The sequence below is a fragment of the Mesoplodon bidens genome (assembly GCF_964165515.1).
Source record: "Mesoplodon bidens genome assembly, chromosome: 3".
NCBI lineage: Eukaryota > Metazoa > Chordata > Mammalia > Artiodactyla > Ziphiidae > Mesoplodon > Mesoplodon bidens.
The window spans coordinates 106104176-106117664 of record NC_138178.1 but is presented as its reverse complement, the minus strand read 5'-3'; positions in this window follow the sequence as shown (position 1 = coordinate 106117664).

The window sequence follows — 13489 nt, the reverse complement described above, 5'->3', positions numbered from 1 at the left end:
ATATGAGAGCATATTGTCCATTTAGGGACCTACAAATAGCTTAGTGTATCTGCAAGGAAGAGGACAGGGAGAACATGGCTGGAGACAACAGTGGAGAAAATAAGTAAAAGTCAGACCATGAAAAGTCCCAGTGTGCCCTGCTAAAGAGTTGGAATCCATCCTGGAGGCAGTGGAGAACCACAAAGAATGAGAAATCAAGAGTGACATGGGGTGAACATGCTTACATTTCAGAGCAGTCTCTGCAGCTAATGAAGACCACGGCTCTCCAAATGTTGCCTTATTACCTACCACATTAATGAACGTGGGGGACATACCCCATGCTTGCATATACATTTATTTGTTGTATATTTATTTTTTACATGGATGTACTAATAATACACCCATGTAAAAGCATTAAAAAGCTTTAAAAATAATAATATACAGTTATTTTAATCTTAAATGTTATTTCATTGTCAGTTCAAAAAACTCTTTGCAGCCACTTAAAAATTACCATTAGGGGCTTCCCTGGTGGCGCAGTGGTTGAGAGTCCACCTGCTGATGCAGGGGACGTGGGTTCATGCCCCAGTCCGGGAAGATCCCACATGCTGCGGAGCGGCTGGGCCCGTGAGACATGGCTGCTGAGCCTGCACGTCCAGAGCCTGTGCTCTGCAACAGGAGAGGCCACAGCAGTGAGAGGCCCATGTACCGCAAAAAAATTTTAAAAAAACTACCATTAATAATAATATTCTAGTGAAAATATGTGATTCAATATTTTATTAATTTGAAAATATTAGTTTAACATTTTAGGACACAGTGATTTGAAGCTTTGATTCGAAATTCACTCTAATTGGATATTTAACCTCACAAAAACACATAGAGCCAAGACAGGGCCACCTTTGGCTGTGCTTACTGAATCATGACAATCACTTTTCAACCCCCTCCGCCAATTTCGTATTTGTGAAATTCAGCTTGTAAATTTTCATCTTCCCTGATGCCACTCAGTTTTGCTGGAAAACTAATAAGATACAGCATTTTTAACAAAGGTGTTCAGACACACATAAAAATCTACTTCTTTGGAAGATTTTCAGAACCAGTTAGAAAATTCCATTTCTAAAATATTTAAGTGAACAGATATGAAAATTATTATATATGGCATGCATATTGCTTTTGACAAAATATTATATAACCTGAATATAAAGTAAGAATGAAAGCATAAATGAAAAAAACTCATATTTAGAATGTTCTTTCCACAGCAGCAATTTCTTTCAAAACTGTTTATTTCTTAATAATTGTTAATATGTCACTTTAACATGACACAATGAGTTTGTTTTTTCAAAAGTATCTGCTGGGTAATAAATTACTGACAGATAGATGCTTTTCACAGCCAATATGGTCTATACATCTCTTTGTACTAGTGGGAAACTGCCTAACATATTTAAGTCAGACAACACTTAGGTATTTGTTTTAAGGTCAAAAGTGAACTTTGATGCAAAATATCTTCATGGTTATGTCCCATCTCATTAACAAAGAACCATAAAGAGTTAGCTATTAAGATAGTATACATTTATTTAAGAGGAAAAATGCAAACTGTGTGTTCTTATGTCCCAAGACCAAGAATAATAAAGCATATCCCCCAAAACTAAATCCTAATTGAGGTACTAGCTCACCTATAAAATACATGCTAAAAGAGTTGAAATTAATTCTAACCATCAGTTCATTACCTACAATTGGGCTATATACTAGAAGATAAAATGTTTTCAAGGGAAGCTAAAAGGATGTATAAGAGATGTCTGTGGGAAGAATTGTGAGTGTTTCATGAAGCCCTGTCCCCTACCATGTGGCAAGGTAAAGGGGGAGCTCTTAAGGCAAGTGAAGGATATTTCGAGAGAACTACTCAGAGCTCTTTAGTGGGTCCTCTGGGCTTTGAGGAACACAGGAACTGGTATTGACACATTCAAGATGCTCTGATGTCAGACCAAAGAAAAGCAGCTGCTTTGGGATGACCTGCTCATTCTGAGTGGTCAAGGCAAAAGATGGTGAATTTCCCGCGAGTCAGACTGGGTCATCCTAGAGAAGAGTGGACCTCCCAAGGCCCCAACTCAGAGGGACCATAGGAAGTGGAAGAGAAGATAGGGTAAGAGAAGGAGTAGAGAGTTGAGGGAAGGTAGACATCTTATTTTGGATGATGGCTTACAGTTTGAGTAATAGACCGAATTGGACATTTTATTACCATAGAGTAACTAGAAAAGCTCAAGATTTCCTCCTGAAGTAAGGAAAAACAAGCTACAGCAAGTTTGCAGGGACGGTCATCACAAAGAAGTCCATTCACCCCAACATGCTAAGGAATGTAAGAGTCACCTCACTATGACAACCAGGCTGGTAAAATGTGTTTCCTGAAATTAAAAGTCCTAGGCACAAAGTAGCTACTCAATAAATGCTTATTATTTGATTAAAGATTGTAAACATTTTAATGATCTTTATTCATTTGGTGCGCTGCTGGCAGAGCTATATCTGCAACTTCTATTGAATACATTGGATCACACAGCTTCTGTCCTTTATGGCTTACTTTCCATTGCAGAAAACTTGTTTTCCTCAGCACAGACCAAATAATGAGGACCATAAAGCTTGCTCTTTTTAAAGCATTTATAGTAAAATAATTTAGTTCTCTGAGTTTGTACATTTCCCCCTACAGAACCAAGTTTTCTTTGGTAGGTTGTTCAACTAAATAATGTTGTAATGAATAATGAATAACAGCAATCTACTGCATACAAGCAGATTTTCTCAGACAGTTGCATATGGTAGGAAAGTGTTTGCAGAAAGAGCAGGCCTAGGGAATATTCAGAGTGTTCAATAATGCAAGAGCATGAAGATTGAAACTTTCTTTTGATTCAATATAGTTTGGAGGCTGGTGTGGCTGGACAGAGAATGAAAATGAACATTTAAAGCACTGAGAATTGCACTGAGATGAAAGAATCTACAAGTATAAATCATAAATTAATCTTCTGCCTAAATGAAATGAAAATAATTCTCATTTAAATCCCATTCTTCCTTCGGAACCCAGTGTGAGCCCCTCTTTCTCTGAGCAGCTCTCCCTGGCCTTTTCATCCCCTAGTCACAGTGCCCTGGCCCTCCTCTGAGCAGATCCCACCCACACCTTATCTACACCACAGCTGGCACTTTGTAGCTTTATCCTGAATTACTGGTTCCTGCTCATCTGCAAAGAGTACTGTTTCTCCAACTACTTTTGTTTGTTTAGGTATATTTTAGCAGAAAAAGACTACAAATATTTTCTCTGTAATATCTGTGGTACCTAATACCCCACTATCTGAGTAAGCCTAGAGTTGGTCTGTTGATTAGATTTTCCTCAAATCTTTTTGTTAGTTATCTTTGGATGGGTACTCTGGATTGGCATGGAGACAAGAAAGGTACTGAAAAGGAGAAGGGAGAGGACTCTAGGTGTCTATGTATAAACGATGTGGTTGAAAGTCAGAGGTGTGAATAGATAGATGGTTCTACTAGTCAATAGCCAATTGGAATCCTCCAGTAATTTTCTAAATGTGCTACATACTTAAATTAGAAAAGCTCATCAATACCTATCTAAACATCACGACAGCATTGCTGATAAAAAGGGATAATTACAGAAAATATTCTGAGATGAAAATGAAATATATAAAAAATTCAATATTTAACTTCACCCTCAGTTTACCTGAAATACTGCTTATTAAATATACCCTCGCTTACTCTCTATCAGCCACAGTCAAAGATAACAACAATATTGCAACTGTTACACTAATGTAGTTTAAAAAATTAAACATGATGATGCAAGTGTTATGATATTTTTCCCAGAATTGATTTGCTCTGTATCCATAGGCTATAGAATGCCCTTGACAATTTAATAATATATAACAACGTACATACAGACAGATATACATACATATGTATACCTGTTGAGCTTAAATCAGCCAATTTAATTTCATGTCAAGATGGTTGTTTCTGTTTAGAACTTATAGAAGATATTCTGCATTTTTTACATTTCAATTAGTTGAGTATAACTTTCTACAGCTTTAGATTGTAAACCTTCTAGGACAGAGTCCATATTTCTTGTGTAGATCTACAAAGGCCAACTTGAGTGCTCATCACACAAAAGGCTCTTTCTAATTGTTGCAGGCTGAATAGAGAACAGGACAATAGTGGAGGCGGAGAAAACGTGTCGAATTTTGAACTACTTTATGAAGCCTCTCTGGGTCTACTCCTTCAGTGCCTTACCTTGTGAAATCAACAGGGAAAAAAAAAACAAAAATGAGAGGCTTCTATTCTTAAAGCAAACAAAGAAACAGATGTGTTCAGCTTTCATACTTTTTTTTTTAAATCTCTGCCATCCTGCACTGGGTGACAATTCTTTCTTCAGTGTGAAAAGAAACAGGTTGTTTTAGTAATTAACTATCTTCAGGTTCTTTTCTTCCTTAGATATTCTCCAAGTCACACATGTTGTTATTGTGGACAAATCACTATAAACTAAACCAACAAAGAATAAAAGACTGAAGTAAAAATAAACTAATATTCCTTGACCTCACATCCTGGAAGCATATTGTTTTTTGAAATGATTGCTGTGGAAACAGAAAATCATTAATGGTTGAAAGCCTGAGAAGATGCTTTAGAGGAAAAGGCTATGGACATATGAGGATGATAAAAATATTTGTATATAATGTATCGTGCCATAAGTGGCTGTGTCTCTACTATTTGTACATGTAACTCTTTTGGAAAGGTGAAGGTGCTCTTAAATGAAAGCAGTTCCTAAACAACTCCAGTTGAAGTCATGGTCTTACTATTCCCCTGAGAATTACTTCATGTTCTATAAAAATATACACATGTCTAGGCTGTGATTTTCTAAGTGTTCATAATTCTCTTTTGAGACATGGAGAGTGGTTTTGTTCCGATCGAGGCTGTGAATCAGACCTCTTGACCAGTAACAGTCCACCATGGGTGGATGAAGACCACGGAGTTCAGGGGCTTATTCATGTTCACCCGCCCTCACAGGGAAACGCTCACGTGTGCTCCAGAGCCCTACCGTCTGGGTTGTTTTCTGAGCTCTGCCACTTACTACCATGTGTCCTTGGGCAAGGTACTCACTCCCTCTGCCCTCAGATTTCTCATCTGATGAGGCCATAATAACACAGCCCGTCCCTTACAAGTATTGTCAGCCCGTACAAGTATTGTCAGGGTGAAGTTAGTAAATGCATGAACGCTTAGAAAAGTACCAGGCATATAGTTAAGCCCTTACAACCTATTAATTATTATTATTACTGAGGCTGGGTTCACTGCCAACCCATTTTTCCGGACTACACACCAAGTGACATTTGCCTCAGCTACTGTTAACCCAAACGGAGCTTTCTTGAGATTTCTAGAATCCTACTTGCCCTCCTGTCCACTTGCTTAATATAAAGTGCAATTTCTTTTCTTTTTTTTTTTTTTTTTTCTGGTACGCGGGCCTCTCACTGTTGTGGCCTCTCCCATTGTGGAGCACAGGCTCTGGACATGCAGGCTCAGTGGCCATGGCTCATGGGCCCAGCTGCTCCGCGGCATGTGCGATCTTCCCGAACCGGGGCACAAACCCACGTCCCCTGCATCGGCAGGAGGACTTTCAACCACTGCGCCACCAGGGAAGCCCCTAAAGTGCAATTTCGACATTATTTATGCAGTCCGAGGTTCCCTTAAGTGTCAACATGATACCGAAGGATAAAACATTTGTTGACCACAGACCTCAAGAGTCAGACTGCCAAAGATGAAATCCCAGTTTTGCTATGTAAGCTATATATCTTTGGAAAGGTGTATGAATTTCTGCATGTCACTTTCCTTATCTATAAAATGGATATAATCATAGCCAACTCTCAGAGAACAGCTGTGAAGAGAACATTAGGTACTGACGTAAAGCATTCACCCTTGTAGCCCAGTGCCTAGCTCAATGTAAATGGTCAAAAACCTTAGATGGAGACAAAAGACAATTGAAAAATGCAAATACTGCTGTGAAACCCATTGAATTCCCAGAGGAGCCGGTGCCCTGGAAGTCCCTCCTTCCCCAAACTGGAATAAATCACAGAGATAGAAAATTTCTTGTCACTTCCAGGTCATGAGTTCTTGCTCTGTGGTGGTCCTGGGGTTCTGTGAAGCCACATGGGGAGAGGACTTCCCACAGCATGAAGAGCAGACGGGACACCTTGCAAAGCGTTGGGGAGCCCAGACCCCCAGTAGCCCCTCAGAAGCCTGTGCTGCAGAAGATCTGAACCTGGAGGAGGTCGTGCTCTCAGTCAGAACTTTCCATGGAAATTCTTTCACTCGATCACGCATTCGTCTTACACTATGTTGGATGCTGTGGTAAATGCCCCAAATCAAAACTCCAATCCAGGTTCTTGAAAGAAATACCTGGGGGCATCATGGGGTTGGGGGAGAACCAACCAACACACACCAGTTCCAGTAGGAAGACAGTGGAGGCTTAGTCTGGAATCTCCCACTACTTCTTGGAAATCATCCAGAGAAACAAAGATAATGGAGAAACCCACAAATTTTCAGTGAACCTGGGGTTCAGATAATACCCACAAACTCCAGGTTGTGCCTGGGTATTGCTCAAGTTTTATCTGACCATCAAGCCTATGCCAGAAGTTACGCGTGTGCTCTAGGGGAAAAATAAGGTGTTTGAAGGGAGTCTAGTGATGGTAGAGGTCAGAATGTTCCAGACAATGATGTGTCTCAGAGGAGAGGGTCTCTCCTGAGAGGAGCTGCTGGGAGCAGAACTCAGGTGGCACAGGGCACTCTCAGGGAGGGAAAGAGAGAGACGATCCAGGATATGTCCAGGGAAACCCACTGAGGGCAGATCCCTGAGAGAACCTTCCAAAATACCTTCTAAAAGTAGATGCTCCCTTTGGTGGGCAAAGGCTGTATCCTATGACAGTGTGAAGAAACAAGGAAGCCCTGGGCTCTCCTGAACCAGGCAGAGGTGCTGTGGTCAGTGAGAGCAAACGCAGGGCAGAAGGAAACCACTGGACTCATTTGCATTTTCTCGCCATTACAGAGCAAGTGCAAACACTATGTGCTGGGCACTGGTCTAAGCACTTACATATATTAGCTCATTTAATCTCAGTAATCTTAAGATTTAGGTTCTCTTTCTAGTCCCATTTTACTGATGAGAAAACTGAGGCACAAGTTTGCCCAAGATCATCAGCTAATAAGCGACAGGACCAGTACTCAACCCAGGAAGTCTGGCTCCAGATTCTACGCTCTGATCGCCTATCGTGTACAGCCTCTGAAAGGCGGGGAGGGAAATGGAGGAGTACTTTCCATACATTAAGGAGAGCCCTTTTCTTATCTCTGGAGCAATAGAAGTAGAGTCCCTGAGGTGTAAACCCTCAAAGTACCTGGACACTCCCACACCACAGAACCCTTCTCTTGGTAATCCAGGAAAACAATGACTATTAAGAAAGGCATGTATTCCGTATAAATAAAAGTATGGAAAAGAGCAATATAATATTCCTAAGGATGAAAACCCACTAGAAGAATTTTGTCAAAGAGAAGATGAAAGTTATGAATATGAATTAAGAAAAATCTTAAGGAAGTTATTGGAATTGTAAAAGATACAAGATATCAGGAATTAAACCTCCGCCAACAGGAAGATATGAAATAAACAAACAGACCTCAAGATAGAAATAGGAGGGCTTCCCTGGTGGCGCAGTGGTTGAGAGTCCACCTGCCGATGCAGGGGACACAGATTCATGCCCCGGTCCAGGAGGATCCCACATGCCGCGGAGCGGCTGGGCCCGTGAGCCATGGCCGCTGAGCCTGCACATCTGGAGCCTATGCTCCGCAACGGGAGAGGCCACAACAGTGAGAGGCCCGCGTACTGCAAGAAAAAAAAAAAAAAAAAAAGATAGAAATAGGAAAAACAAAATACCAGCTAAGAAATTAAGTCTAAATTATAAAGAACACAAGGAATATTAGTTAAATTTCAACACAGAAATTAAAAACTTCTGCTTGGCAAAACAAACAAAAAGCACTACAAGCAAAGACAAATGTCAAATGATAAATGTGGAAAAATGCGAACAACTCACATGATATTAAAAGGGATAATATTCCCAATATTTAAAGAGACCCTAGAAATCAGTACGAAATGGAATAACCTAGTAGAAATATGGGCAGGGACTACGAACAGACAATTAACAAAAACAAAAAAGACAATATAAATGAACCTTACAAGTATAAATATATGCCCAACCTCATTCATACTAAGAGGATACAAAGTAAAAATACGCTGGTATATCAGTTTTACCTGTCAATTTTGCAAAACCAACATTTTGACAAGATGCTTCATTGGCAAGGCTGTAGGGAAAAGGACATTCTCCCGCATTACTGGTGGGAATGCCCTATGGAGGGTATTTTGGGGGCATATTTAACAAAATGATAAATACATTTAGCATTTGACTCAGCAATTCAAATCCTGGGAATTCATCCTACAGATACAGTAGCACACATGACAAATAATGTATACACAAAACTATTTCCTGCAATATTGGTTGTAATCAAACATTTGGAAATTGCCCAGTGTTTTTCAGTCTGGAGCTAGTTAAATTAACTAGGGTACATATACATGAACAAATATGAACCATTAATTATCTCTCAGGTGTGTGGGGCTGGAAAATGAGATAGAAGGGGTAGAGATGAGAGTCATGCTTCTCAGTATTTCTCCTGTTACATCGTTTTGACACTTTTTAGTATTATATACTTGGATTTTTATGTTTGTTTTTGTTTGAGTTTTGAGGCTTTTACAAAATTTTTATAACACTGACTTTTTGAAGAGTTCGGGCCAGTGTTTTTTTTTTTAAGCTATGCAAATGTTTTACTATTTCCAAACTAAAAAATTAAATTAAAAACTAAAGTGCATAACATGAAATATCTAAAGACCCATTAAAAGGCATAACAAGGATCAATCTAGTAGTATTTCAGATTCTATTTTAAAACTAAAAGATTCAGTCAATGAAATGCCATTGTAGAAAAGAAAGAGAAAGAGAGAAAGAATATAGTTTTTTAAACATTCGCCTCTTTGGAAACTGGAGAAATAGTTACTGGTTAAAATGGCAGCAAGTTGACAGAAACTCAGATTTATTAGCAGAGACAGAGCCTGTGGACTAAATGTGCACTTTTTCCCACCTGTCTATGGTCAACAACTTCTCACGCTGAGGCCTCTCTAGCCATCTCTAACCAGCTGCAAGGAACTGAGGTAGCAAATCCTACCCAGGTCTTCACATCACTCCCATGCCTCCGAGAACAATTATCCTCCTTTTCTCTGATAACCACACGTGAAGACCCAGCCCTCACAGCCGAGGCTTTCAAATCCAGAGAATCTTCCTTTCCTTTTGAAAGGAGTCCTGAGCAATCCCCAGGCCCCAGGCTGGGCCTCTACAGGCCATCACTTTTCGGGCCAAAGAATGTAACCTTTCCTCGGGGAACAATATCCTAAGGATGCCATGGGAAAGACAATTAATATGACAATAAATTCATTATGCACTTAGAAAAGAGAGATTTGGGGATATAAACCTCATTAAATTCTCATTATTTACAGATGAAGCAGTTTGAATTACCTTGTAGGTGTTTGGGGTTTTTTCTTCAGAATTTTTTGTTTCTTCCATTATTCTACATGCAATGGTTTTGTCATTTTAAGTGCCCAAATTTACAACAAGCATTTAATTATTTTGACAGTATGTAACGAAATGTGCATCTCACATAAGAAAGCTTTGGTTTTACAAAACCCTTCCTGTATTGTCCAAGAGAGAAATCTTAAAATCTGAAAGTCTAGTTGGTAAATAATGCCAAGGCCATTAGAAAATAAAAAGGATATGTAGAATTCAGTCATTCTTTTATCGTTCCCATTAACAGTCAATGTGGTAACAAAATATAATGCTGTAAATCCTTCTGAGTTAAGCGAATAAAAAGGCCATAATAAAGGTCAATTTTACTGCCATCAATTTGCAACGATGGGACATTTGGTTGCCAAAGGAAGCAACAAATGCAACCCAGAATTATGGCATCTCTGGACAAAAATATTGCTATTATGGCAAGAAGTGCTTTGAGGAGATTTACACTGAACCCAACACTTAGCTCTGTTCCAAAATAATAATATGAATTCTTTACAAATTGCACCAACCCTGTGCAGGGCAGTGCAAAAGATAAATGCATCATCATGCCGCCGTGTGATGGAGTCACTCTACAGCAGATGGAGAAGTTATAATGCATATTTGAGATATATGCAAAAATAGAGAGAAAAATGGTAGTTTTGTGAACAATTAATTCTATCCATAATTACAATGTGCAAACAAAGTAACCACCAGGGGACAACTGCACAATAACGAGATTTGCAGATATTAATCCTCCTCTGAAAAGGCGAGAATGCAATTTTTATAAAAACAACAACAGTCAAAACAAGAGCACAAAATAGAAGGGTGGAGACTGTTGCTTTTAATTTTAGGATTTTTTTCCATTGGAAAATTGAAAACTAAAATATCAAAGAAGAATTAAAATACCTGGGTGATGCCATGACCCCCTCATCTCCCTCTCTTCTGTGCCTTCACTTGTTTTATCTCAACTGAAACTGGGCTCGTCAGCAGGATACCCATATGTTCCATCCTAATTTGTGTTTACATTCAGAACCATTTGTAAACTAGAGAGAATTCAGAGTGGATATTTATTTGTACAACTGGCTTCTAGGTCAGTAATGGCAGTCTCCATACCTAAATACTAGCCCATCAAGAAAAGAAAAATGGTACACGGGATTAAAAATGACAACTGAGTAAGAGCATGGAAGGAACTTCTGTCAAGAGAGTCAGAGGAAGTTTTTAAATGGCTTGAGTTTCTCTTCATAATTAACTTTTTCCTAGGTTACAAAATGCACACTCAGTGTAGAAATTACAAAATAAAGAAATTATCTGGGGGCTTCCCTGGTGGCGCAGTGGTTGAGAGTCCGCCTGCCGATGCAGGGGACACGGGTTCGTGCCCCTATCCCGGAAGATCCCACATGCCGTGGAGCGGCTGGGCCCGCAAGCCATGGCCGCGGAGCCTGTGTGTCCGGAGCCTGTGCTCCGCAACGGGAGAGGCCACAGCAGTGAGAGGCCCGCGTACAGCAAAAAAAAAAAAAAAAAAAAAAAAGAAATTATCTGTACCACCACCACCAAGAAATGAATACTGCAATATTTTTGTGTAGTTATATCTTTCTAGGATCTTTTTTCTGTCCATATATATGTATACATGAACATATTCTGGATCATGCTGCAAATACTGTTTTATAACCTGCAGTCATCACTTGATATTATATTAGAAATATATCCCCCATGATTCCCAATACCTGTGAAGTTTTCTATTAATGTCCACATCATAATTTATTTAGTGAATTCCTTTTGCATTTATTCAATAAATATATATTGAGCAACTACCATGGGACCCACTGTTATAGGTGCTAATGCAGCAAAGTTGATTAAAGAACATTCACTGACTTCAAGGAGTAAAACGATCACCATGGTGCCTAAATAATTTGTATCACACTGTATGTAAGTGGTTGCTGATCCCAGAAAAGAGTGACAACCACTTTCTAGAGAGTTTAGGTAAAGCTTCACAGAGGAAGTAACAATTGATAACGGGTTCTGTAGAATGAACAGACATCAACAGGGTGATCAAAGGGGGATGAGAATTTTAGACAGAGGTAAGAGCATGGATAAACGTATGGAGACAGGAAGTGATGATGGTGTTGCCACACAGGAAATATTAAGTCCTCTTCAACTTTTAAAAATCGTTAATTGTAATACTTACAGACACCTGTAAAAGTGGTGTGACCAGGCTCTCTCTGATCAGTGTACCTCTCCCTTTCTTCATCACATCTGACTTTATAAACAGAGTGTGCCCATGCACTGGTTAGGGAGGAGAGACTATGATGTCTAAAACAAGAAAAAGGACATCCCTGGTGGCGCAGTGGTTAAGAATCCGCCTACCAATGCAGGGGACACAGGTTCGATCCCCGGTCCGGGAAGACCCCACATGCCGCGGAGCAACTAAGCCCATGCACCATAACTACTGAGCCTGCGCTCTAGAGCCCGCAAGCCACAACTACTGAGCCCGTGTGCAGCAACTACTGAAGCCCATGTACCTCAACAAGAGAAGCCACCTCAGTGAGAAGCCCGTGCACCGCAACGAAGAGTAGCCCCCACTTGCCGCAACTAAAGAAAGCCCGCTTGCAGCAACGAAGACCCAACGCAGCCAAAAATTTAAAAACAAAAAAACAAAAAGAAAAAGATCACTAGAAACAGGTGGATTCTGAACACTTTAAACAAATATTTTGTATCAGTTGAGAAGGGAGATATAATTTATGAAACTGGCTTTTATTCTAAAATATAGTGGTTCTAATAATTAAAAAGAGGGAAAGACAAATTCTAAAAACATAACTCTAGCTGGAAGTATAACAGATCCCAAATACGTAGTGCATTCAAGGTTATCCAAAGCACATTATCAACTCTTGAAATCCACAGACTATAGCATAACGCACAGTAATGGATCCAGAAGGGCTGTTTGGGATTAGGTGTGAAGAACTCTTCTGAGACACTTGAACCTTCAGATCAAAGCCATATATAATCGTCCATCAGAATCCCTGGGGGATTGATTCCAGGGTCTGCCAAGGACTGCAAAATCTGAGGATGCTCAAGTCCCATAGTTGTCCCTCTGTATCTGCAGTTCTGCATCCTTGGATTCAACCAACCTCAGGTTGTAGAGTACTGTAGAATTTATAGAAAAACATCCACTTATATGTGGATAGTTGTAGTTCAAACTTGTGTTGTACAAGAGTCAACTGTCTAACTGTGTCTCTATTCTCCATTTCTCCTTGGAGCTTTTTGGATTTATCCTTTGATTACCTACTTAGAGATAGTTCACCTGACTTTGGATTTATTGCTCACAGACAGTAACTTCAGTTTGTTTCGAGATGTGACGCCCTGACTTCCAGGGTTTCCTCTAGACCACAACAACGTTGGGTTCCCTGTAGAGCTGGTAACCTGCCTGCTGTTCCAGAGACCCTTGATCTTTTCACTGGATCACTCTGAAAAGTTTGGGTGATGCATTTAGTATAAATCAGATCCACAGACCAAACCAGAGCATGCCCAACAATGACACAACAAAATATTTACTAAGCAAGGAGTAAATGTAAGGTCCCCACAAATGACACATGATGATGCAAAATTAGTCTGAATTCTCACACCACTGTTCTGAGAACTACGTCAATCAATTTTTGTCTTTTTTTTTTTACACCTTTATTGGAGTATAATTGCTTTACAATGGTGTGTTAGTTTCTGCTTTATAACAAAGTGAATCAGTTATACATATACATATGTTCCCATATCTCTTCCCTCTTGAGTCTTCCTCCCTCCCACCCTCCCTATCCCACACCTCTAGGTGGTCACAAAGCACTGAGCTGATCTCCCTGTGCTAT